Source organism: Poecilia reticulata, linkage group LG3 (assembly GCF_000633615.1).
Source record: "Poecilia reticulata strain Guanapo linkage group LG3, Guppy_female_1.0+MT, whole genome shotgun sequence".
NCBI lineage: Eukaryota > Metazoa > Chordata > Actinopteri > Cyprinodontiformes > Poeciliidae > Poecilia > Poecilia reticulata.
In genome coordinates this window covers 29,598,397-29,621,051 of record NC_024333.1, presented here as the reverse complement: position 1 = coordinate 29,621,051, position 22,655 = coordinate 29,598,397, and the positions used below count along the sequence as shown (strand labels likewise).

Here is a 22,655-nt window from a genome sequence, read left to right as displayed (position 1 = left end):
TTGCACCTGCAGGTATAGACAGCAGCTAATTGTTTGTTGACTTAGGGATGAAACATAAAGAACCAAAGATTATTGATGCTTTAAGATAAACCTGGACATATGAAGTAGGTGAGGTCTGGATTCATATTATTGTTTTAAGCTTTGGCCTCCTGCTCCGTTTTATGGGTCTCAGAGGACAGTGGGCATAAAGTGCTAATTGGTTCCAAAGCGAACCATAAAACAGATTTCACCAACGACTGTCCGCCTTCATCATCACAGGACCGTAACGAGTGTTTTGCAAACAACACAGTGGGGCTGATAGGAGGCCAGGTGGGTAATTGATGTGGTTACTAAGTGGCTTATTTGCATTCTTTACGCATATCAAACTGAGCAAGGAGAGAAATATGGGGATATTACACAGAGTTGGGGGAAAACTGAACACCTAAATGACAACAATATCTGAAATTCTTATTTCAGATGGAAAGCTTTATTCTGGTTGCGCTGTTTTGTTTTTTTTTTTGTTTTTTTTTTTGTTCCTTTTAACATATTTTTTATATCATACATTTAGAGAATATAGCATTGATATTAATCTTGATATCTATTAAATCCAATTGATATCTGTCTTTACGTCCACCTGAAGCAAAAATATTATTTTTAAGTTATTTGAAGTGATTTTAGGATGCTCTTTGAAATACTTGCTCAAAGAATGCTAGCATGGTTTTGTGAAAGCTTAGATGACAAAATCCTTTCTCGTAATCTGATAATTACTCTTATCGAAAAGTCTTTTAATCCCCATGTCTTTTGAGAGAAACCAGAGTTGTGCTTTTGTCAAGATTTCCAGCTCATTAACAGAAGTGTTTAGCTGGCCCCAGTGACAAGAGAGAAATATGTGGGTTATTTGTGAACAATGCAATTATTAAGCATTTTCAGACATAATTTTGCCATGCCTCCAGCGTGTTGAGCTAAGTTGGTGTGTTTGCATCTTGTATTAAAACGTGTCCAGGGCAGACATGTGTCACTCAACATATGAAGATATCTAGAGCCATACATGAACCAGCCTGCCGTGTAAATTAAAGATGTAATCTGTTTCTGCAAATTTACAAATTCATTGAGCGAAGTAAAATTTACCATCATGTGAATGTGAACATGCTTCAGATTCACTAGTGTCTCTTTTATTAAATCACAGTTTTTAAACATTTCAATAAGTTTGTTTATGTAACAGGTTTGGCATGAAGAGTGAAGAGGCATGAATAATTGCTCACGGTTTTGCCAAGCTTGACATGTTTGCAGCCCAATTCATAGAAAAGGTCATTTTAACCCCTTAAATTTAAGCAACAAACTTTGCCATGCTTTTAAAAGCTATTTGCAATTTAACTGGAGCTTAATATTTTAATAAAACAGTTTTGGCAGCATTTGCAGCAATTATAAACTAAAACAAAACTTAAACTACAGACATAAAAGCTATTTTCATTCTCATGTTTTTTTATTTATTATTTAATTCATGTTCACACGTGCTTGCCAGTCACATTCTGCTGCTTTCATTTCAGTAATGTGACACACCAGAAGGTAGTCAAACAAATGACATAAATCCAGTTTGTACAACCTGCATTAACAGGGCAAATTACTTTATTTTCTCTGCATGACTAAATGGTTYGCAGCTCTTCGTACTGTAATTACTAGCGTACCTTAGATTATGTTCCAAAAACCTAGCAAGGTGCTCGAAATACAATTCAGTCTTTTCTCTAGCCAGGCTTCTGCTCTCTGGAAGCCCACAGCAAACCAAACAAAAATATATATTTTTTAACTCTTCTCTCCTGTTAAAACTCATAATGTGCTTAAAAAACCCAGTGAAAGGAGCAAACTGGACGTATAGAAGATTAGGAAGGGACTGGGCGACACAGAGGAGAAGAGACTTGCTGTCAGCTCCTCTTCTGGTATAAAGAATCACTAAAGCTTTCTGTGCCAGATGTTGGCCAGGATCATTAAGCGTGTGGCTAAAGGAGAGGCTTTTACTCAAAGAGAGCCACATACCAAACCTGCATAATCAGATCTCCCTGGTCCCCTCCGGCTAAAAAGAGAGCCTCTCTTAAGCAAATGAAACTAAATAAAAATGAAAGTAATTTATCAGTGTAGCGGTCACTCAAGTTGTCACTCATCACAACTGCCTACTCAACCATTTATTTACATCAGAACCATCAACCCACACAGAGCAAATTTAAATAGAACCAACCTGAATAATAACAGAATAATACTTTATTAGTCCTAAAGGGAAATTAAATAGATCCTGTAATTGAATGTCTCGATCAGGATCAGAATAATGGCAGACGTAAGCCAAAAAGGGACTTCTCCAGCTGTCTGTGTGGACAAATTAGGATACAGATTTGTGTCATTTCACTCCGATTAAACTTGCAATTACGATTTACCACACAAACTTAAAACTCCATCCCTGTGTATTGCTAAAAACCTGACAGTGAAGGAAAGACCATCAATTACATAAATAAACAGAAAATAAAGCAAAAAAAAAAAAAAAAAAAAAACAGCTCAGATCCTGGCAATAAGAGGTTTACATACTCCTTCATGTCCAATTACCTGCTTCCTACTTGCCACATTGAGGAGATTTTGATGCTTCATTCATCACGTGAGCTGCCAACAGCTAAAGAGCTCAAAGAGTGATCCCCGCTGCTACTGTGTATCAGTGATGCTGCTCCGCTGTGGCAGATTTCCCACCGAACACACAGAAGTGGGAGACAGATTATTTTCGCCAGACTCATCCTCTCCGGGGAGCAATATGTCTGTGTTACAGTAGTGTTAGTCACACAGATAAAAGTGCCACGCTCCGCTGCAGCATGCAGAGTTTGGCTCCTTCTTCCAAAGTGGTTTTAAAACACAAGTAATTAGGCATGATGTGTTAACGTAAATGAGTGATTGTGGCGCACGCTAGCTATTTCCTCCCTTATCAACCATAACAATTGCATTGTAGTAAAAAGAGGAAATAGGAAGGAGGCTTGCAGCCTCAGAGGATAAGTAATTTTGGATGGTTTAATCACAACTGCTCTCTTGCGCTTTTAAGTGCTCAAGCAGGTGAATTAATAAATTCGAATCAATAACACACTAACCTGGGACTATCTCTTCAACCACAACAGCCTTCTAAGTTGTACGCCTACTATGGTTTAGACCACCAGCTCTCTTTCAATTACGTATACAGAGTCTTGCAAAAGTATTCATACCCCTTGAACTTTTTCACATTTTGTGTATACTTTAATCTCTTTATGACTATCTTCTATGAAGACCATACTGTAGAGCTTTGCTAAAGCACAGGTAATAACCTTTATTAAGAAGTTTAAATTAGATTAGGGGTTATTAAATCTTATCACAGGCTTTGAACATTTTACAGCGGCATTTTACACAATTTAATTATGCAAAGACGAAATTTTCAAGTATGGCCATACTGTGAACCTACCAAGCATGGTTGTCTACCAAAACTGACTAAGACGTTAGAAGAAACCCAAGAGGCCTCTGGTATCTCTGGAGGATCTGCAAAGATCCACAGCTCAGAATATGTCAACAAGAAATCTATAAGTTGTACAACGCCAGAAATCTGGGCTTTATGGAAGAGTAGCACTGTAGAAAAATTCCACTAAAATTCAACTTGTATTATATCACCAGCTGTTTAGAGGCAAACATTTGGAGGAGGGAACCTCTGGTCAGGTGAGACCAAAATGTAACGTTTTGGCCTACATGCAAAACCCAAAGTGTCAATTGTGACATGGTAGTGGAACCAATAATGCTAGAAATCTGACAGGAAATCTGATGAGAATTCAAAGGAACACAGTTGGATGCAATGCTTAAAAATCTTTTACTGCCTGAGAACTGAGTAGTTTATCTCAATTCAATTCCTTCTAACACATTCGTGCATTCGAAGGAATATACACGCAGAGCCTTCAGGCTTGAAAATTGATGTCCACTTTTAATCGGATAACAAAGAAATAAACCATGCATGTTTCTCCTTCCACTTCCACATTATGCATTAGTTTGTTTTTATTGATTACATGAATTCCCATGTGTTCAAGCGGTATGAATACTTTCCACTGAGCTCTTGAATACCAAACCTGGAAAATAATACATGCTCTTTCTCCTTCTTTCTTTAAAGGCCATAATAAGAAAACGGACATCAGTGGGTTGCAGCAACCTATTCAGCAAGATAGCCATGTCTAATGGGGTCATAATGCGCTGTGAGATGGCTCTATCTGCTGGGGAGAAACAGCTCTCTAAGCAGCCCTCAGGCCCATCGCCTGAGGTCCATTTCAGGGGAAACTCTCGAGTGTTTCATAATCTGACGTTTTGATCACTGAACTGTATTATCTTGTCTTTTTAGCAGTTAGTTGGAGTGCGGGCAGACAGATCATTACATGTTTTCATTATTGAAATAACTGCCTGCTTATATTCACAAATAGACGGGTGTAGTTTATCTTAACTGGTCACTCTGATTGAGTGAAATAATTCAGTGGAGACACTGTGGGCAGACAAGCTAAAATTACGAGGGGGGGAAAAAAACTGCCTATTATGAAGAAATGTTGCGTTAGCACCTGAAACTCCAAGACTTCAGATAGAAAATAAAAATAACAGGAAATGGCTTCTTTATTGCATTTTATTCTATTCCTATATTCCAGTACGTTGGTCTCGGAGGAGAACTGGCATCGATTGGTGAATTAATGCAAGCGTCTGTTCTTCCTTTCTCTCGTCACTCCTCCTTCTCCAATTCAGTCTGGTTAAAATGCCTCTGTTAATCAGATTTCTCTTAAAAGCGAAAATAGAATCAGAGGTCTTGTGCCAAGATGCACTCTACGATACTCGAGTGTTCACTTCGTCTTTTGTTTTTCATCGGTTTTCCCCAAGCGGTCTCAGAGATGGGTCTCATTTTTAGCTTGCGCTCTGAATCACCGAGAGATGAGAAACAACAGAATGAGTATAAAAATAAATCTAATAATATAAAATACCTGAAACAATGTGGGGGTTCTTGTTTTGCAGTTCATTGCTGTGGCTCTCTGCCAGTATTTTAGTACTTTGGAGATTTGTATCTGATCACCTTTAGGATTCTTTATGTCTGAAAAGAGGCCAGAGAAGAGGTGGTGACAGTTTTCATTGTTAACAACTGTGTTAGTCCCTTCCAAGGACCTCCTTTTGCTATCTGTGTCTGACATGATTTACCTTCCCCAAAGTTATTGCGCCGAAGCCTAGAGAGGACAGTTTGTTGTTTATTGAGCAGGCGCTGGATAAATGCAGGGTATGTTTTCTGTAAGGTGTCTATACACACACACACACGCACACACACACACGCACGCACGCACGCATGCACACACACACACACACACACACACCCACACACCTCCCACACACGCACACACACACACACAAAAGGCTACCTTTTTCTTTCAACCCTTGTAATATGTAGCATCATCCCAGCTACCGTTTGGAAACCAAAAAGATTAAAGGGTGTCATGTTTTTTTTTTTTTTGTTGAGGCAGTTTATTTACCTTTGTATGGAGGTAGCCAGAAACCTTCACAGAGACACGTTCATATAATACCCAGAGAGATAAACCACAACTGTTCTGTGACTACAGGAAGTGTTCAGGGAGATTTAGCAGACTCTGAAGTGTTGGTTTACTGCTTGACTGGGCAGTTCCGTCTGCAAAAAATATAACGTTTCCTGTCGCTACATCACACTATTCAGTATCAGAAGTTAGCACATGAAAATGTATGTTTTTGGAAACAAATAGCATGGACTGATTATAGCATTTCTTTGTTTGATATGTTGACAGGGGAGATGGCTGTTTATTTTTCTTTGACGAGAAGTTCTTCATCCTGTAAAATTCATGGATCTGTCCTGCTTTGGGCTTGAGTTACAGCAAATGGCCCATAGGACATTTACAAAGAGAGAGGAAGGGTTCAGTTGAACAAATAAACACTGCAGGAATATCTAAAGCTGAACAGAGGATATCGTCTCGCACAAGATGACTAACCCAAGTTAAAAAGAAAACCCAGAGATCTCTACATAACAGTGCACATGCTGAAAGATTTACCGGAGCAACCTAAACACTGGAAATCAGTGTGTAGACCACAAAAAGAGCAGTGCATGAACGATGGCCAAAGATTTGAACAAAAACCCTCTGTGGGAAGCACAAGAGAAGTTAAAATAGTCATAGCTTGCTGTCCAAAGTACAAGCAACGATCTGTATCAAATGGGGGTGTTTAGAAGCTCTTTCCAAAGCAGGCTAAAATTTACTTTGCCACTATATTTGCCACTGTGTTTTGCTGCCTCTCTGGGAAAAAAATGGAAAAATGAACAGAAACCTGTGCAAAACATTTTYTATCGTCTTCCTTCTAAAGATTATATTCATACATAACTGAGTCTTTCTGTTTTTTTCATATTTTAATAACAATAAATAGCTGCCAGCACAAAATATACGATCAACTCCTCATACGTCAGTCATAGTAAACTGATTTATAACCTAATGAGTATAATGGATATTGTGAAGACATACTTAAATTTTAATTGCCAAATTTAGAAAATCTCAACCTGACTCAGCCATGACTTGCTAAGAATGATTTCTTAATAAAAGTTGCTTTGTTAATTTGGTTGGGTTTTTTTGTATGTGTGTGTAATCATCAATAATACCTCAATAAATACATTTTACACATCAAGATATTTGTTGAACAATTAGCTTTTTTTTCTAGAACTCAAATGTCAAAATTGTTCCAAGTATAAATAAATAAATTCCACAAGACATTTCCTTATTTAATAGCAATTTGACCTCATTTGTTCCTCTTTTCCTTTATAAGATTGTATCCCTCTATATGATGTCAACGTGATGCTTGGTTTACTCACATTAAATAAATTGGAGACAACTGTGGCAAAACTAATTGGTGGAGATAGGAGTCAACTTTGATATATCATGTATTCAGTGTTGAAAGGAACAGATGTGAAGTGAGAGATTCGAGGCATTTAACATATTCAGATATATACTGTATCTTCTGATAATATTGTCCTTATTATTACAAGTCATTATTTTCTTTAGCATTACCATGAATCAGTTATGTATAGTTTCCTGTTTGCTTTATGTGTTTGATCATTAAAATGTGCAGTTAAATAAAGTGTATGATTTAATTATGCAGTATGAAATTTTTTTTTTTAAATGTGTGAACAAGACAGTGTCGGTTTACTAACCACAATTACTTCTTGTATTTGGATCCTTTAAGAGGCCTTACATTTCTTTGCAGAAGATAAGCAGCTCTTGCACTACCATGAGAGCTAATCATCACATTGTTCCTGATGAATGGGCAGCCAAAATGATTAGGCACTCTACAAAAACTCTTAATTAGCAAAATCTCTTCCTCAATCAAGTATCTAAATTACATTTGTACAGTTCAGTGATTACTGACCGAAAAGGAAGATTCTTGAGCTGTAAAGAATAAGCTGGCCCATAAATGGTCCCACTGAATGGGTGACCACTTACTGAATTAATCATGTCCCAATAATTAAATTGTATAGCATAGCAAGAGTGTTAACTTTAGTGGATGTGCATTGAGCGGTTCTGACTTCTCAAAAGGCTTTTAAAGAAATTAAGTGATGGACTAAGACAATAATTTCTCTTTTCTGGGTCATTGATTGTTCTCCTTTTTTGGCTTCTTCAGACACGCTTTGCTCCACTCCTTGATTAATATTGTGGGACCCCTGCCTTAATCCTAGAAACTCACATAAGTTAAGGATTGGAAAAAAAAAAATACATCGGGCTGAGCTTTACAATTTAAAATGGCAGTAAAGGTTTTTGTTGAACTTTTTATCTCTCTGGATTTCTTTTTCTGCAGAGACGAGCTATCGACATTACCGTTAATCACAGGATTAAGTGKAGACTTATTTCAAATATAAATGTAAAAGAAATTAAACATAAATCAGCTTTGGCTTCATTACCAAAAGAAATTTATGTTCAAATGCATCAGTATGCTAATATTCAGCACAGATCAGAATCTGGATATATGGATATTGCTCACCAATCTATCAAGTTCTGCAAATGTTCATGCTGAATTTGAATGATCTCTCTGGCTCATATGTATTACTTATGTCATGCTAATGGTGGTGCTTAACCTTTAAAATGACAAGCTGGTTCAAAAAGCTTGATGATAGGGGTGTAATATCGACACCTTAGTGCCTTCTTAGTGAGAAATGTGTTGGACATTTTTTCTTACAGCGCTGATGATGTCCAAATCCTGCAGATTCCTCAGATTACATTTTGGACCTCGTCAAATTAACAACTGCTATTTGTCTGGATTTGACAGTTCTTTAACTGGTAACTGAAACAGCTTTTTTCTTTTTTTTTTTACATTTCATACCAATGATCAAAAACAATTAGTGCTTTAATCTTATCAAACTTTAACACACAGTTCTGCTCTTGTTATTCTGTCATTCTGTAAACATCCAATGTCACAGTTATTCCCTGACTTTCGTTTTTCCTACCTAATTTTTTAAATCAGTTTGAACAATGTAAAGCTTCTTCCTAATCAATAAGTAGGACCGTAAGCTAATGCCATTCATCACCTTCCAGCAGTCACTCCTGTTGAGTGATAGATCTCCCATGCAGTCTGTATCTAAAATTACTCATAAAGACCGATTAGGGTGAAATCGGAACCTTCCTCTACTGAAACTTCAACAAATCATCAAAAAAATAGCTTTCTCGAGTCAACCAGCCACATGATCGACGAGCGTTTCCAAGCGCAAGGCCAGGGTATTGTGTGTGCCATGAAGCTTATTTTATAGGGTCCATGATCGATGTTGTTTAGAGCGATTTAAGCGCCCCTTATGCTGGTGTCAGCATCTGACCCCTCCGCAGTGATAAAGCTATCAGAAGGAGAGAGAAGAAGCAGAAGTGAAATACGGAGGGAGGGTACATGTGTGCCAGATAAACTCCTGCATGCTGGGCACACGTCCAGCTCTGGAGGGAAAATGCCTTCGCCTTATCTGCATAAAACGTAGGAAACACAGGCAGTGGTTTCATTTTTATTACCTGTTCAGTGCATGAACAGTCCGATGTCACGGAAAATTGCACAAGTCATTAATAACCTATAGGGACCAGGTGAAAGGATGGAAACAGGTGAAAATAAAAGTCAATGTCAAGGGTGACCATGCTCTTCGCGACATCACTCACTGCAAATTAGAAAGCTTCTAATTTGCTTAAGAAAATACATCCAAATGCAAAGACAAGAAAAGACGGTATTTGATGATTAATAATTTTTCCCAGGGAAAAAAAAAAAGTGCTGGCACAAAAGTGGTCATCATCACAGAGGTTACTCCAGAAAGGAAAATCCACTGGGACAATAACCCCTCCCATCCTTTCTCCTCCAACCTTTATAATATACCCCCTACCCCAAATGAGTAGTTGGGGCTGTCATATGAAATTGAGACCTATTGGTTGTAATCAGGAAGCATGACACCCTGTCCCCTCTAAGAGCAGGTCACCTCTGCTCCCCTGCCCTCTTCCTGTTCTCGTCATTTCAGCCTTCATGAGCCCCATGTTTTATTCCCTATTTCTGTCTGCTCACATTTGTCTTGTCATTTTTCATCCTGCTGACTGATTACTGGTTACGCTGTTGAGCAGATATCCTCTCACAGTTCCCCTTCCTCTGTGGCTTTATGACATTATTACATCTTTATCACCACCATCAATACTTCTGGACTCGTGGTGGGATATTTGAACACTGAGTTTGTAGTGGAAGCAGAGACTGTCGGCTTGGATTTAAAGTGTTGTTTCTTGGATAATGATCTGAAACACTAACCACAAGTCTTTGACTAAATTAGTTTTCCATAAATTTTAAATTATTGACAATTCATTTAACCTGTAATGTTATGCTAACTCTTTTGGTTTTCATGCTGAAGCCTGAAGGTTTTAGGCTGCAGGATGCCGTGCTTTACAGCACAGAAACCTCAGCTGAGCCTTTCTATATTGGTTTAGCATTTTCTTCTTCAGCAAATATGGATTTTCCTGGGTGTGATGGAGTAGCAACCTGGTCAAAGTTTATTTCTGGCATACAAAGCACTTAAAAATATAAGAATTCACTGTATAATGTGGTCTAAGAAGTGTTTTATTCTGAAAATGCACCTATGAATAATGCTGCATATTTTGCATCTCAGACATGGGTATTTCTGTAATGTAAGATTTTATTTTGGTTTTAACTTGTTTGGGACATACTGTTTTTTTGCTGCTCTGTGTTATGCATTTAGGTTTTTATTTCTTCACTTTCTAAAAATAGATGATGGAATGATCCGTTCCTTTCATTGTTTAACGGTATATCTGGTTTAACCAACACATGCTTAGTGGTGTGATCTGGTGTGATTCAAGAATAACTGATCAAGTTTATTTTAAAGTCACAGAAAACTATGCAATAAAAAAATGTAACATAGTAATTCATTACATGAGACATTATAATTCAAGCATTCTTAGAACTTTACAACATTATAAGACCAATGAAAAAATGATTTTTAATACAGAAATGTTGTGTTATGCAGTCCACAAGCTCCTGGAAAACTGTGCAGTCACTGAAGCCACAAAAGGTTATCATTAAAGAAGCTGGTTGCTAAGAGTACTGGATTCAAGCATCTCAAAGAAAAGTTGAGTGGAAGGAAAAACTGTAATACAAAAAGCTGCACAAGCAACAGCGATATCCACGAATTTCAGAATACTGTAGAACAAAGGCCATTCAGGAGCCTGAGAGAGATTCATAAGGTGTGAACTGTAGCTGGAGTCAGAGCTTCACACATATATATTCAGAAACCTGGGCTACAACCGCTGCATTACTTCTGGTGTAAAAATGTCATTAGTCTTACCTGGGCTAAGGATGGTAGTTCAGCTATCAAAAGTCCTCTTTTCAAATGTAAGTGAATTTAACTGAATTTAGAGATCAAAGTCTCAGAGTCTGGAGAGCTGGTGTTGGTCCACTGTGCTTTAAAGTCAGCTCTTGTATGTAGAGCAAAAGGAGGGATGACCAACAACTAGATACTTATGCTTAGTAAATATTTAAATAGTCAAACATTTCTGTGAAACAAAAGTGTTTTTTGTTGTTTCATGAAATAGTCATAATTCTTTATAGAAACAAATTATTGAAATTTATATGAATATGACTACAACTCTAACTCTAAAACAATAATAATAACAACATTTTAATTTACTTGGGAATCGTCTTACTTTACAATTCTCACATTTTGAAGTGGTTACAGTTTTGGCTTTGGAACCTTGATATTTCACACAATGACCTGGTGAGTGTTCCTGGAAAGAGGGATGTCTCTGTGAACCAATGATCTGACCTTAGATAAGCGGAAAACAGCAGATTACACACGTTTTATCTCACCTTAATGACCTTTAATGTTTCATAATGATCCAAACAGATAAACTAAAAGTGCACTTGAAGGTAACACTGATTTCAAAACATTAGCTCAGAAAAAGAAGTCAACTAGCTTTAACGTCTGTAATAATAATCATAATAAAAACTTTTTACCAAAAAAATTAAAATAAAAAACGCTTTACCAAGAGCAGAAATATTGGTGCCAAAACTATCTGATTTCTTCCTTTAAGTTATGGTTACAATGTGTTGTATGTTTTCATTTCCAGTGTGAGAACATGTGGACCTGGAAGCTTTTATCCACTTTAAATTAACTCACAAAAGGTGTAACTAAAAAAATAAAAAATAAATAAAAAAACATGTTGAAATTTTTTTTTTTTTTGGTTTCAGGTGCAATTTTATCTCAAAGACACTTTCAACACATTTTTCTTTTTAATTTAAGTGCATTACATTTTTCTTTGTACCTAAAGGAGTGAAGAAAAGGTTGTTTTTTAAAATGCGTCTGTAAAATATTAAAATATAAAACTCTGTATTTTTCTGACTTGTTTTCCTTCTCTACCTGAATTGTTGGTGTTGTCACGGTGGATGTAGCGTGTCTGCGTATATAATTGAGTGACTCTGAGGCAAATAGCAGTATGAACTCCAACATTAACTTGACTGAAATAGCAAATTTTAACACGAGTAAAAGGCATAATCTTTGCCTCAAATAACACACAGCTTTAGGGTCAGAGTAATGGAGCACTGGTAGCAATTACTATTGACATCACGCTAATTGTAGCTGAATAATTAATTCTCACTGTTTTGGAGTAGGGAGACCTGAGAGGTGAGAAGTGAGGTGACTGTGGCAGAGTCACGCTCATAATGAAATTGTGACAAATTAGAACTGGGAATATTTTATTTATTATACCAGCAAAATGCTAATTATTCAAATTTGGTTCCATTTTAAAGAGGAGCCTCTCAAGGCTGCAGTGTGGAATCTTTTCATCAAAATACACAATATACTTTTTATCTTAAAATTAAAATTAAAAGTTGGAACTTAATCTGATATAACAAGAAGACCTTGGTACTTTATGTTGGTCAAGATATGAATCTATTCAAATAGGTGAACTAAGTGTCACGTTAACCTGTAATGAGATTTGCAATGCTTGTCTGCCCTCTATTGGACAGAAAGCTAAAATGTACTTTTGTTCATGGAACATTGGCATTGGCGATGAACATAAAATGTTTTTATAGGCAAACCTCTTGAGTCTCTTCCCTGTGGAAAACAACTAGAAAACAACCATGAAGTCATAAACTGAAGTTCAAAGAAGGGGTTAAGCAGAAACTAAGTAGTACATTTCTCGTTTTTCTTAAACACTTTCCTTGAGTTCTTACAGGGTGCACTGAACAAGTGATTGGGACAGAGGGCTACTTTATTAACTTTCCTGATTTAGATTCTTATTTAATCTGCCCAAAGACATACAGAAAGTCAAAATCATCTGTTCTATACAACTCTAGTAAAAATAAGAAAATACACTGAAATAATTCGCCTATTTAATACATTTAAAAATGTAAAGTTCTTACTGTTTATTGTGCACTTTCATAGACCTCTATTAAAAAAAAAGGATGGCCAATTTGCAAGAAAATTGGACATTTGAAGGAAGGTGAAAAAAGTTACTTATTTACCACAAAAATCCAAGCAAGAATGAATTATTGCTCTGTTAAATTTACGATACTAGGACGAAAACAAAAGGAGACACGGTGTTCTTTTCAATGGCCCTGTCTGGAACACTGTTCATTTGGACCTGAGATTGGTGGTCTCAGGGGGATTTTTTTAAAGCCAGTTAAAACATATCTTTGTGAGCCTTTTGGTATTTTCTCTAGGTTTTTATGCATTGTTGACTGGGGTAAATTAAGGTTTCCTTTACTTATTTTTTTACTTTATTTCAGTTTGTTACAAAGAATATTTACTGTAGCTTAAAAAGAACTAAGAACCAATATGTAATTTTTTGTCTGTTACTATTAACCGTGTGTCAAACTGATCACAAATATTAACTGAACATAAATTCATATTGTTCTACATGATTTGGTCTTAGCTATATGCTCTGGGAACCAGTTTGGCAGAGAAAAAATGAAGTGTCTTGCTCAGGACACTTATATATAGAAGACAAAACAGGGCTCAAACCAGCAACCCACCGATTACCGGACAAACGTCTACTACCGTCCCCACCATCACCCGTTGTCCTTAAACCTGGTCACCATATTAAAGTGACATTTCTTCACAACTAACTAATCTACTGTTGGTTGTTAGTGGTATTATAACAAAGTGGAAGCAATTAGGAATAAAAACAACTCAGCCACAAAGTGGTGGGCCATGTAGGCTCACACACCAAATGGAGACGTTGCTAACTTTCTGCAGAGCCCGTTGATACAGACCTCCAATCTTCACATGGCCTTAAGAGTAACTAAAAAACAGCACAAACATTTAGGAAGATTAATGGCACCAGAGCTTTGCGTCACCAGTGAGGTCTGAACTAGAGTAGTGTTCTCTGAAGTGATGAATCATATCTCTTTGCTGGCAGTCAAATAGATGAGGGTTTGTTTGGTAGTTACCAGGATACCAGCAGGTAGCTGACTGCATTTTGTCAAGTGTAGAGTTTGTAGCTGAGGGAACTAAGGTGTGGGGCTATTTGTTCAAAAGAGGAGCTCTGCCCCTTTGTTCCAATAACAGCATATCCAGCCTACCAGGAGGATTTTGGTCATTTCATGCTTCCAACTTAGTAGAAACAGTTCGGAGATGGACACTTCCCTCTACAACATGGCTGAGCAGCAGTGCACAATGCAATCAATGGATGAGAAAATAATATCAATTATCTTATTTATAGACCTTTATATATTGAAATCACAAAGAGCACATTCGCAAGTTGATAAAAAGCAACATGGCCCCAGCTGCCCTGTGGCCTTCACCAACAAGAAAAGCAGGTGAAAGGTCTTGCCGATTGACCCACCCTTTGCAAGGCCCCCCTCCTACACAACTGTTACCTCCATTCAAAACAACTGACTGAAATCAGATTTATCACTGTATAAAATGTACATAATTAATCAAAAATAATATGTTTTGTTTCTCCTTTTAGAACCAATTGCAAATTTTAAGTGTTGGTTTAACCAATCTGTGGCTAAAGAGGTTGATTGGCTCCACCATCACTGAATATAGGACAACACTGCCATCTAGTGAATGAAATAGGGATGGTTTCCCTATTTCCCTAATGCCTAACTACCATAGGACTTTTCTTTGACAACTAAAATATCACTGTTTGCCTTCTAAAGAAGTACATCTTAGGGTACATCATCAAGCTTTGGTTCTGTATTTTCTAAAGTGAAAAATATATGTATATAAAACCTCTGTGGCATACTTTTTGTGTCCTGATTTTTCTCTAAAACTAAGGGAAAAGGGAAAGTTAGTTCAACTTTAGTTAAAGCTAGCTATTCCACACTGTAAAATGTGGCTGAATTTGTTATGTCAGGGTTAAATTAGCCTGGTTTACAAGCTGGAAGGTGAGAAATTTACTAACTAATTAATATTTTCTTGAAAACATCTAGTCAACTTAAGGACTGCACAATGGCACAGTTGCTGTCTAGCAATAAAGTTCTAATTCCAGTCTAGATCATTTGCATGTCTTCCCTATGCATGTATGGGTTATCTCCAGTTACTCCAACAGATGATAAAACATGCCGGTTCGGTTATTTGGTTACTTTGGATACCTATGAGGTGGTTTGTCCTGTGAGTCTCTTTGACTGTGATGATAGACTAATGACTTGTCCGGGGTGTATCCTGCTTCTCGCCTAATAACTGGTTCGCATGTGACCTGAAAACAGATAACAGGTAAAGAAAACAGTTGAATGGATAAACAGTCAACGTAAATAGTTCAGTTGTTTCTACTTGTTACTTGGCAGTCATGCATTACTGGCAACAAACCAAAGCACTTCCCCTTTGAAGAGTTCATCTTGCGTTCAAAGAAAATAGGCTGGTCAACAGATCTTAATGACTACACAAATATGTGCTGCTTTCATTGTGTCAGGAGATTTCTGAGTCAGAATGAATTCTGAGGTAGCATAAATGCTGAATTATCTTTGCAGACAACAGGTAATGACTCCTCATGGTGACCTTTACTTTAAATGGCTGTGCTGAACAAGTCAAACCAGAAAGATCTGTTCCATCATGTTTACATTTATTGCTGGGTGTATAGGTTGTATTTTCTTGTTCGTTAAATTGCCTCTGACTGTCAAGCTCAGCAAGTCCTCATGTTGCCATCATGAAGCTGGTTCAGTGATCTTAACACCTGTTTTGAAGCCTATTCTGTCTCTCAGAAGACTTTGGTTAAATCTGTTTCCCATCCCTTGCATTCGCCCTTCCTAGTCTTTTACCAGCATAAGACATCAACAGCTACAGACACAATCACTTCTGTGCGTAATCTACAAATCACCCAGCAGGGATCCTGGACATCAGGGGGCTTTCATATCATTGGAGCTTGAAAGCAGGATGAATGCTCCAGATCTTTTGTCATCACCTTTATGTTAATCTTTAGCAGCTGTTCCAGGAATTTATACAAAAACATGTCTAAAAATGGGGGGAAACTAGAGTTGAATTTCTCACTGAGTCTGCAACATTAATTAGATAGGGAAAATAAGTAAAACGTTAACGAAATCAGGCAGCATTTTGACTACAGCAGGTCACATTGAGACTTCAAAAGGTTGTTTCATTTTCTTCTCTTTTTAGACCTGGACTTCCAAAGCCTGTGTTATCATTTTAACACATTTTGACAAATTAGTCTGGAAGTAAATAAATATAAAGGAATTAGTATTCTAAACAGGATTGCATTGGCATCAATAAACATACAAAACACACAAACTACAGCTATTTTGACTTCAGAATTGAAAACCGAAACCCCCAAAACGGTGATTTCAATATAAAATGGTTGTCTAATATGTTAAAATAAGCTTTACTCAATATGCACAGAGTAGAACTTCATTGCACATTCAAATCAAGCTCCAACAAATGGCCAAGAGCACAAGAGCTCTGTCCATTAATCAATAATGTATTGATTGGAATAAGGAAGCCCTGTTTACTTGAATTCTATAAATGCTAACGCAGCTTGAGTTCATGATAAAGCCTAAAAAATTATGTAACATACTTTTTTTTAAACACACAAAAAAAGAAGCGCATTAAGATATTAATGGAAATCCCAATTACTACAAAGTATGTAGGTTTTTTAGGGATTTTTCTTTGTTATGTTTGATTAAACAAGTTCAAAATCTGATAAATTATAAGTGTTTAATTTTGTCTTGAAAGTTTTAATGTATTTTAAATTTTAATTTACAACGTCCTGTAAGAAGCATTTTCTTACTTATTCCAGGTGCTGCAGCAGGTTTTTCATCAACCTGTTTTCCCCATTTGTTACAAGTCCCAGCTTCTCTAAAAAAGCTAATTAAAGGCAAAGTGAGATAAAAATGGTCAAGCTGTTTCTTAGCCTTGGTTGCCATATTAATCTGTTACCCAATGGGCTTTTCTTCACAACTACTTATTTAAGTCAAGCTCAAGAGTTAAAGGATCTCCCTTGCCCAAGATGAAGTGTTGGCAGTTTGATTTGATTTGCTGCTTTTTCACAAAAAATATTTATTTAATGAGGATTACAGAGAAACACCACGGTATTTTTTTGATTGATAAAAAGTTAAAAAGGTTTCTCATTGTTTCTTGTCTTATTAACCTCCCTAGTTGTTTGTTTTCTCCACAACAGAGCAGCTATGATGCAGAATGACTACATTGGAATACAATCTGAAACTGGTGCAGATTTGAGCTGCTGTGCTTCACAATTTATGCCCTCCTACATCTCTGAGGCAGAATTTTCCATCATTCGTGTAGGTGTCCGCAAATATGGATGGAAGAAAAAGCTATCTTTTCTAGGTCATCAATCCTGATTCACTCCAAAACAAATCCACCACATCTCATATTTTGTAACACTTGACACATACTACAAATGCACTGCAGAGTATATACAGCACAATTTGTGAAAAAGATGGTTAGTAACATGAAGTCCAGATGTAAATCAGGACAGCTTTGATGTGCATAAGCTTTTTAAGCATATGCGAAAACAGAAGGTGAAGCAGACTGAAGCTTTGCTGTGACTGCGTAGAGCATGAGGTTGTTTAGTCCTTGTAGCATTAATCTTCAAAGACCGTATTAATCTTTAAGATTGTTGTTTGGCTGGAAATGAAGAACTTAGTTGATAAATTATAAAGCTGACTGGGAGATCTTGGGGTGAAAATGTAAATCAATAGATTATAATAATGTTTTAACTGCCATAAATATTAACCTATCCATAAAAGCCTTAACCTTTGTCTCAAAACATTTTGAGTTAGATAGCCTAAACATAATGTATTCCAAAATGTATAAAAGTAATTACTATGTTGTTGTTGTTTTTTTGTTGTTGTTGTTTTCAGATTAAACTGTTTCAGTGGAATGTCAGAATGATTGTGACACGGATTTGTAGGCAACTAATACAACTCACAAAGCATTACATTGAAAAATGTTAAGCCTCCATATCACTATAATATCAGACCTAACATACGGAATACGAACTCCATTAAAAAAAGAAACTGCACTGATTTGTTTTCCATGATTATAAAGTGTGGTTATCACTAGTGGCTTATACCCTAAATGAAGCTCGAACAAATTATGTGAACTACACTCACAATCCTAAAAACGAGGGCTGTATAAAATGCAATTTTCTGGCTGATCAATTGTGAAAAAGCCTGATCTGCCAATTGCGATTTTGGCAGGTTTTTTTACCAACTGGGTGGGCGGGTTCGTCAGTCAGCCCTCTCTCACTGCAGGAAAGGAGCAGTAGCCGATCTTCAGACCTTTCAGGAGGTAGATCAGCTAAAATTAAGGAAGTTGGGGCCAATCAATTGGTGCATCCCAAACAAAATTTGAAATCAGAAGGCAGACCGTTCAAGCAGTGGCAATTCACATGACTGCAAACTGATGAAAATCCCACTTTTCAATGCAATGTCCCCTAGACGTTGCTACACAGAGCCAGACTTAATCATAAGCACTGAAGGTTTTTAAAACTGATGATAAATAAATAAATAAATAAATAAATAAAAGCTCTGGACTTTGGCTGCCGTTTATGTCAGTTTCTGTCCAGTCCTTGTACCTGGCCATTAGACATATAAAGCCTGAAAAGCTATGTACAGCAAATAAGCAGCTTTTGGAAGTCATGTTGTTAAATGATGCAATATTTCTGAAACACCTAACTAGTGAGTCATTCAGAAGGCTCCAGTTGTCTGAGAGAACACCAGCATTACTCATTGTAGTTAAGATTTTTTTCAAGTGAAATCATTCAATCAACATGTTTTACCAATGTTTTATAGTCTCCCTTTAGCTCTTTTAGAGTGCCCTGGGTCAACAACTGTGAGCAAATGTACTCATATCTAATAAAACAAGCAAACTTTTGATTGCAAAATTCAATCACTATTTAAAACTTTAAGGACAATATTTGATAGTCTGAGGATGGACTCACTTTCAGAATCCTGCAGTTAAAGGGGAAGTACTTTCCAGGCACGTTGTGCCGTGTTACAGCTTAATCAAGTGACTGTTATGAAAAAGTTGTATTTATCAAACATGATTTAAAAGAAATTTGACTTTGCAATTTAATGCAAAGTATTTCTCAAACACTCATTAAAGATTCACAGGTATGTTTTTAATGAGGCAACAACACTATAACATGATGCAAAGCTCCAAAAAATCTTACATAATACCCACCCCATTTCAATGTTCAAGTTATATGGATGTTTCTAATTCAGATCGGATCAGATTGTGAATAGGATGAATCTGTAAACTGATTCAAAGACAAAAACTGCAGCAGCTACATAGATTAACAGGCAAAAAAAATGTTTTGCCTGATGTTGCTGTGTTATGTTGACTCCTAGATACATTTGTTTCTCTTTTTTGTCTTTTGCCCTTCTTTCTAGCTGATAGCGTGTCTCTTTGTTTGCTTTTGTCCATCTCTGCTTTATTTATGCCCCTGAGCATGGACACAGTCTCCTGCTAGTGAGCGATCTGCTGTCATCCCACCTGCTCATCATTACTTTATCAACACTGCAGTAATCAAATCTTTTCTCTCCAAATTGTTCTGTCTTCCACTGCAGCGAGACACTCTCAGGTCAGCCAACCTGCTTTGGTTAGGTTCCTGTTATTTTTCGCTGTGAACCTCAGGTTGTCCTTCATGTGCCTGYCAATGTCAGTCAAACTCTTCACCATGTCATCACTCATGATGCTCACTGCTGTCACTCTACTTCTAAGAACCATCATGCCCACATTCTCTGCTATCTTTCCCACACTCTCACTTTGGTTCACTCATTCGTTGTTGTTGACTTGGCTCAGTTTGCCTCAAGCTTCTTTTACTTTCCTTCTTTGGAGGCCCAAAGTACTGTATTTGCTGTTAACATTTTAAAATATGATTTTAACTTTTTATTTGTATTCCCATTAGTTGCAGTTCCCTACAACTACCTTTTTTTTAAAGTCTTTTTTCTGTATTTTATTTTATCCACTTTTTATAAACGGAAGAACTTTTTAAATACATACAGTATGTGTTGGATCATGGTAGAACTTCTGAATGAGTTTTCCTGGACCACCTCATTTGTACCTTTACACCTTTTGAGCTGTAAAGGTTACACAACTTACCCTAAAATTAGCTTTTTTTTTTTCTTTAAATTGGCTTACCCCTTGAGATTCTTTTTTTTACAAGAATGTCAAGAGTACCAACTATGCTTAAGCTAACTGCAGTACCTCTCAGTGCTTCTCACTTGGTACCTGTATGACTTTGAAAAGTAGGACCACGTGGCCTAATGGACAAGGTGTCTGACTTTGGATCRGMAGTTTGAGGGTTCAAGTCCCTTTGTGGTTGTTTTTAAAGGATCGACACAAGTATTAGACAGTGTATCTCTGCAATATTTCCGTTCATGTTAGTCAATTAGCAAAGGTCTTTCTCTACATTACATTAAGATTTAAAAAAAAAACCTGCACACATTTCATGTGAGCCCTCATCAACACAGACATGTTCATGCAAGACAAGCCAAATCAAAAACAATTTTCTGACTTGCATCTTAAAAGTCTAAACATTTAAAAGTCTTAAGATGTGGAGTCCCTATCAAATTCTAGCCAAGGCAAAGTCAGTTTGTTAAAAAAATATTTAGGCCACACACTACACCAATCAAAGTTTTTTTTTTCTTTCTTCTATTTCTTCATGAGATATTAATGATTGGAATCTACTACAACTCTGACATTTTTCCAAGCTTCTTCAAAGAACCATCCATTTAAAATGGCTTACCTCTTGAGATTTCATTTCTTTTAAGAATATCAACAGTACCACAAATGCTTCCGCTAACTGCAGTGCCTCTCAAAGGTTATCTTACTTGACCTAAATGGTTTGGTAACTGCTCAGGACTTGGCCTTCCAATCACTACACTGACACAGAACCCAGGACCACGTGGCCTAACGGACAAGGCGTCTGACTTCGGATCAGAAGATTGAGGGTTCGAGTCCCTTCGTGGTTGTGTTTAAAGGCCCAGCCCCAGAATTGGCAACATGTCTCCACATCATTCCTTTCCTATTCCAATGAGGTTTGTCAAGAAGTAGAGGCTGTTGTCATGATAAAGACTGACACTCTTCTCAGGCAAGATTAGCCATCCCATTTAAGCCATACAGATAATTCACATCATTTTTGTTATGGGTCAGATCTAGGGGGACAAACCCGCAGCAGAAGAATGGTCCTGAATAAACAGGAGCAGCCTTGGTTTATAGTGTCTTTAAGTTCAAATTTGTATTCAAAAATATATTTATGGTCATTTGCATGTTATACATAAATAAAAAATTATATGTAATACTTTCCTATTGTCTTTATAATTATAGTTAAAATAACCATTTCTATTTCTATATGTATGTTCTTTAACTTTAACAAACACATATTACTAAAAAAAATAAGTGTTTTCACTTGGACGAGTCTGTAGCTTTCCATACAATACCTAGCTAATTCTTAATTACTTGGGTAGAAACGTAATATGTCAATTTTATTTTGCTTGGTTTACTAATCAATCCTTTGTTTATATTTCCCCAAAGCAATAATAAGCAATATTAAATGTACAAATGAATCTAATAATGGTACTAGAACAATTTTCCTATTAAAACAGTAATACCTTAAGTTCATAACAGCGAATGGGATTCTACACTAGTATCAGAGTAAAAGTGAGGATGGAGCGCCTTGTCTGCTTCGTAACAAGCACAGCCTAGCCGTTCTGTGAACATGGTATAACTTTGATAAAAACCACACAAAAGTTGGTTTTAAAGCACCGAAATAATGTACAGTCCTGTTATTTGTGATTATGTATGCATTTTAACTAATATTACCTGGAACAACAGGAGTAATCATGAGACTGGAAACAGCATGATCTGGTTTAAAGTTGCTTCGCTAGTGACCGGAAGCTGCAACACTGTTCACAAGAAGGTTCCCTCCGTCTAGCAGTCCCTACTGCCTTTACACTATACTGCCCCTTGTGGCGCACTCCACAACCGCATTCACCTCAGGCTCAATCAGATAGATATTAAGTACTTGCTAGCATAGGCGTAGGAAGCGGGAGGGACGGGGGGGACATGTCCCCCCCCAATATTGGAGAGTCTCACATTCGTCCCCCCCATTAATTTCACCTCAGTTGCGAAGAATTTTAAAATCTTCCACTCGCATGCTTTTATTTTGAAGGCGCACAACAGCGCATTAGCAGAGCGCTTCCTCCCCCCTCTGAAGGGCTCAGAGTAAAGGCAGCAGCAGACGAGTCAGAGAAACTCCGTTTGAATGAGGTAAACAATCTGTCAGGAATTTTGCCATGAATATCGCTCGTTTATAACATCTTGTTGTCAGTTATTTTCATATATAGAACAACATTTTTTTGGTTAAGCTGTTTTAATTCTGGAATAGTCACATGTAGAAAATTTTTACTGCTAACTTTGTTTAAAAGTTAGCTAGTCTAGTCACAATAATTTAGAATGAGACTGAAAAAGCAGCGAAATTAGCCTTTTTATTATTTAAAGTGAGCAACACCTGATCATACTCGACCACTTAACGTGTATTTATATGTTATATTATATTATATTATTTAGATATTTAGGAGAACAGCAGTGCTAGAATGATGTTGAAGAAAGGTGAAGAAGCTCTGGTGAAGTCTTCATTTAGTTTATTGAAATATTAACTGTTTTT

The 22,655-nt window shown here is 36.9% G+C and overlaps 1 long non-coding RNA gene and 1 other non-coding gene across 2 annotated transcripts in view; one reads left to right on the top strand and one right to left on the bottom strand.

The window, feature by feature from the left end:
- Positions 1-21,897, bottom strand: part of LOC103462872 (uncharacterized) — a 70,928-nt gene extending 49,031 nt beyond the window's left edge. Inside the window, exons 1-2 of the long non-coding RNA XR_533404.2 lie at positions 21,812-21,897; positions 15,109-15,212 (exon numbers count right to left, since the gene is read on the bottom strand). This is a non-coding gene — a long non-coding RNA (uncharacterized LOC103462872). The remainder of the gene's footprint in view (positions 1-15,108; positions 15,213-21,811) is intronic.
- Positions 20,889-20,961, top strand: trnar-ucg (transfer RNA arginine (anticodon UCG)). Its single transcript has one exon. It is a non-coding gene; the product is annotated as a tRNA-Arg (tRNA).
- Positions 21,898-22,655: the final 758 nt, after the last annotated feature.